Genomic DNA, 5566 nt, shown 5'->3' with positions numbered 1-5566 from the left:
TTCTTATAATAATTTAAATAATTATATAAATTTCTATAAAAAACAATGTTAAAATATATAAAAATATCTACGTAAAATATTAATCGTTATTAAATATATTAAATATGTTTTAAAATAAAAAATCTGAAATATGTGATCTACATTATATTACACAATGATGGAAGATGGATTGTTATTGCAAAAATAAAGCTACTCTATTTCACATACACATACACACAAAATTTGATAAATAAATTATAAGTTGCTACTTTATAGTGGTTCTGTTATCAACCAACGCGGTGCCTTTCTGTGTCTTTTTTCTTATTCATTCTTTGCTGTTCTATGGCACTCATTTGCGAAAACGCGGATAATTACGGTCACGCGCACTAATAAAATTCAATGATCGCGCGACACTTTGTACAACACTCCCGATATTAATCGCATGCACATTTTAATATATTACGACGAAAAAACAATGACGCGAAAACTTATACTACGAAGCTACGATCTACTCAATAATCATACGAATAAGTTTATGCCGTCATTCGTGGCGATAATAATATTTTGATTATAAAAACTATGTTTTAGAAAAGTTTTATCACGTATTACATATAATTATATAAATGAATAAATATATAACTTAAATAATGTGTCGTTTTATTATCTCTCGAAATTCAAAGAGATCTTAAACGCGAGTATTTTCTATGAACAATTAGAGATCAATTTACGTGATTAATTAATTCTTGCGACTCAAATTGCGAATGATTGCAAAACAAATAGTCACCACTCTTATGGATTGTTTGCTGTAAAAATCAATTAATTGTGTAGACTAATTGAACGTAATAACCGCATTTCAAAGAATATTATATCATGTTTGTTCTGTTTGAGTCGCACCGCACGAATGATAGCAAGACCATGATATGTAAATAGTACAAAGCTATGATATATGTATGATAGTGCCCGATACGGCGCAAGAACGAGCGCTCCCCACTACACAACAATCATCTCATTGTCGCTACAAAATATTTAAAAAATTATATAAAATAAATTCACGCAGAACATTCTATACTCCTTACATTTTTTAATTGAGTGTAATGTATTTGATATCGCACTTTGAATTTTTTGCCGATTTGGGTATATTTTGCTAGTCACATTTGGATTAAAAGCGCGAAGTAATATACGAATCGCAGAATCGAGCGATTAAAGTAACGAAAAAACGTAATTGATAAATCGTTTCATAATAATTAATTGAAAATTCAAGGAGTATAACACGTTGTTAGAAATAGAAGAAATAGTAGAAAAAAATATATTTACTTAAATATATTCTTTTTGCTTTTTTGATGAATGCAGAATTAATTTTTTTAACGCATATAATTATGCATAAAATGATTCCTGCCTTCAAATTCTTTACTGTTATTAAACTATCTCTTTCTTATCTCAAGATATCTAAGGAATATAATAATAATTTTTATTTTGATAAAACTATTATAGGGGAGGTTCTTCTGAGTAATTCCCCGCAAGAAATAAGTGAGGAACGGCATTGGTTTAGAAGATATAACAAATTTAAGTTTGATTAAAGTATGTATATGCTATATAATTTGTTATTTTTTCATTGCAAAAAAAACTGTTTACGACATTTATGGTGGAGGAGGGACGGAACCTCTTCACCTGCACCCCCACCCCGAAAAAATTCTAATCTAACCCAAATCTATTTTCAGTTTTAAAAGTAAAATTGGGTCGAGTTAGATTCGATTTTTTTCGGGGTAGGGGTACAGGGGAAAAAGCTTCGCCCTTCCTCCGCTTACGCATTCAATAAATAATATTTTTCAAGACAAGACTCACAAATTCGTGTAGTTGCACGTTGAAAGCTGTTAACGAACTGCGAGACATAGGTGAAACACATTATTGATAAAATATCCATGATCGTATACCGTAAATGTAAACAAACACTTTTTCCACGTCTGCTCTACAACAAATACAACGTACACAAACTTTACTTTTCCTAATATTACTTTATAATATATATACCTGAGAAAACCATTAAAACTGTGAAACTTTAATTTGTTATATCTCCTAAACCAATGCCGTCCCCTACTTATTTCTTGCGAGGAATTACTCAGAAGAATCTCCTCTATAACATATTTAAGTGGCGATAAAATCGGAGGTATGTCACCTTTTATGCAGTTTTATCTTTATTTTTGACACATAATACTGAATTTTTGTAAAAATTTGGAAACCTTAATTTTTTAACTTGTTAATTATTTATTTCTTTTTAATTTGTTCATGTTTTTATTATAATTTTATCATTTTATATAGAAAAACGCTCCAAATTTCAATAAAATGCAGAAAGCACATTTCGTGAGCAAACAATGTGAATAAACATTTATTTGAGACCATTCTGTAGAATATCATGTGGCAAAGAAAACTGTCTCGATTCTGTTATATTGTGCGTCCCATTTATTTTTCATTACATTTATGCATCGCAAACTATCGATCCCGATAGAAAATAAAAAGAATAACGTAAGAATCATATCACATATAAGCTTGAAAATATATTCTTTTCTAAGATATTAATTACATATTATTTTACAAAAAAGAAAGACGGAATGATCGTTGTTATCTTTCTTTGCCGGTAATATCCTATATTACAATATGCAAGGAACTTAGATAACGCGAATAATGGAAAGAATAATACAACTGCGGCACAATTAAGCAAACGATATCTCACTGAAGACATAAAGGAAAATAAAACGGACACTATCCGCGACGTATATATACGCGAAGGTAAAATAACGTTATCAAAACGGAATGTGACATGATGAAGATGGTTGTTACGAACAAGTATTGTTTTACACCGATTATTCGACAAAATAATAGTTCGTCGATAATTATATTTTGATGGAACGTCAGTGAAGCGTCAACTTAACTATTGACAGGAGGAGGGAGAGAAAGGAAGCATTAATCTCGCAGAATGATTACTCGAAGGTACATGAGACGCTTTCGCCGCACTTTGCAATCCTCGAACGTCTTAATCGAGACGATCGTGTACTACGCAGTTCCCCAGTTTTATAATTGAATTCCTTCGAGAAATTCAACGGCTCATAATCAACACATCCGTCCTCTTTTTTACACGTCTTTCTACGATCCCGTTCTTTTCCATCCATAGCTTTCATTTTGTCATTGGCTCAAACAAGACAGCATAAAATTAAATTAAAAACAGAATAAAATTTTATGGATTTCGTTTTTATGATTATTTACACTCGATTTGGCCACGTGCGAGAACCAAAAGAAAAAAAAAATCACGCGGCGATTCTTCACGCGATTTATTCCGCACGCCCACACTTTATTCGAACTTGGAAAGTGATCCCGATGTCGTAATATATTTTTCAGATGGTGGCGTGGATGGAACCGTAATGATCGTGAAGTGGCCTGCGAGGAATTCGCGAACATAAGAACACGTCGTTACGGACAACGAACGCGGAATCCCAGTAAGACGAAGAACGACGGGGGCAATTCTTCGACGAGGATCCTCGGACGTGCTTGAAATAAGCAGTAATGGCACAAATTCTTATTTCTCCGAGAATGTTCGGCCTACGGGAAGCATTTTTCCGACGTTAGTCAGCGGACCAAGAGAGAGACTCATCATTCTCCTCGTCTCCGAAAAGCACAGTTCTCGCGGAACTCTCTGTCGGATGTCCTCCAAAACTTGGACCTCCCTCTGAGTTTCACAAATTATATATCCCGGGACCAGTTACGCGCGTCGTTCTCGAGAAACTTTTGCATCGATCGCGAAGCAAACTAGACGAATTTTCTTCCAGACGCGAGTCTTCGGGAACTTCCTGAGAACGCGACGCCGCGATTCGCCACCTCCTCTCTCCCTTTATCTTACCTCGTTAAAACGCTCTCGGCCATGAACGAACAATTTCCACTTTGCCCGCGATAAACGTAGCGCGCTACAAAAAAAAGGAAATCCCCGAGTCAATTGAAAATTAAGGAGATACCTGGAAGCGTTCGCGCGAAATAGGCGAGGGGAGATTCTTGCTCATTCTAATAACGTCGAGTAGAGGATTGCGAGTAACAGTGTTGTCGTCGTAGTGAAGAAGAATGTGCGAGATTACTGTACCTTAAAATTCCAAGCGTGTTGAACGATGAGAATGGCAACCGACGTAATGCAACGCCGAAGGGCGGATCTGAGTTAAGAGTGTCGTGAAAGCATCGAGAAAAAGTTTTTAAACGAAGATTTAGTTCCGGTTTTCATCTAATTAAACCGCGTTAAAAGTGTGATTTGTGAAAGAAAGATTAACGATACAACGCGGACTTCGATAAATACGAGAAGATTTTAATAGCGATGTGTGAACGACAGTTGCAAACTCGAGAGAAAAAACTTGCAATACAGAATGTAATTTTTCCATTCGCGTGAAACGTAACGGAAATACTCAATTCGGCTCAATTAATACGATGCGCGGTACAATGTCGAGGAACGGGAAAAAACGTCGAGTTATGATCGAGCGAGGCAGAACGAAAGTTTGACGGGAATTACTGCGAAAACAACGGCTTCATTAGGTGCGCAGCATCATATGACAGACCGAGGGAAAAACTTTTCTTTCCGAAACAAAACGTATGGAACATACATCGTCGACGAATATCGCGCTCGCGAATTCCAGGAGCAATATTCATCGTCCTCGGCGAGAAGTTGATGCGCAAAAAACCACCCCGTCGTAAAACAGCGAGCGAATTTCACGACGAAACATCAACGACTACTTTAGTAATCGTTAAAAGCGGATCGAATGACGGTAAAATGCACGGCCGAAGCGACTGCGCGCTATAAGATTAAACGCGAAACTCTCCCGTAAACCGGAGAACTATCGAACGTTCCTTCTAGCTGAGAGATTATCGTAATAATTGACGACAACCACCCGATCCTGTCTCCTTATAGTGGAGAAAAAAACAGCGAGGTAATATAAAACCAACAATTACAAAGGACAAGTTATGACAGATACCAGCGAAAAAAAAAGTGCATTTATTATTCTACGGAGGCGAATAAGTCGCGAGGACAATGAAGTTTCATCCAACGGATGTCCGGGACATGATCGGATTCTGCGGAGAGCGGCCATTGTGCATGAAACGTGAGTGGAAGTGAGATCAAACGTCAAATCCGGAATTGTCTGATCGTGTCGCTTATCGTTATCTTGCAATCTCTAACACAGGCAAAGGTATACACGGTGATATCGCAGTAATATTATCGACTTTACCATAGCAATCGGTATCGCCGCGGAACTAATCGAAATGGCCCGTCGCACGAGAGCACGAATATTAACGACGAAGTCGATAAACGGGAAAATGGCTTCGAATTAACGATTTCCGTAACCGGAGCGGCCGCGAAGGCCGCGCGCGATACGAGCTTGTCTCTCTCTCTCTCTCTTTCGAATCAATTCCCTCGATTCATCGCCGTCGCCGCTCTCTGAACGATTTCCGATTAAGATCGGCTAAACGGAAAAATTGACAAGAACTTAAAAGCTCGTATTTCCGGTAGCCTTCATGGAAGATCAACCTTGAATAAACGATAACAGAACTGACGATATCGGAA

General features: G+C 36.9%; 1 long non-coding RNA gene across 1 annotated transcript in view; it reads left to right on the top strand.

Annotated features, from left to right (window-relative positions):
- The window catches only part of LOC115234171, a 51328-nt gene extending 46345 nt beyond the window's left edge, over nucleotides 1–4983 (top strand). Inside the window, exon 2 of the long non-coding RNA XR_003883891.1 lies at nucleotides 3370–4983. This is a non-coding gene — a long non-coding RNA (uncharacterized LOC115234171). The remainder of the gene's footprint in view (nucleotides 1–3369) is intronic.
- Nucleotides 4984–5566: the final 583 nt, after the last annotated feature.

Source organism: Formica exsecta, unplaced genomic scaffold (genome assembly GCF_003651465.1).
Source record: "Formica exsecta isolate Colony F162 unplaced genomic scaffold, ASM365146v1 scaffold106, whole genome shotgun sequence".
Classification (NCBI taxonomy): domain Eukaryota; kingdom Metazoa; phylum Arthropoda; class Insecta; order Hymenoptera; family Formicidae; genus Formica; species Formica exsecta.
The sequence above is the reverse complement of the archived record's forward strand: the minus strand, read 5'-3'. Positions and strand labels throughout refer to the sequence as shown.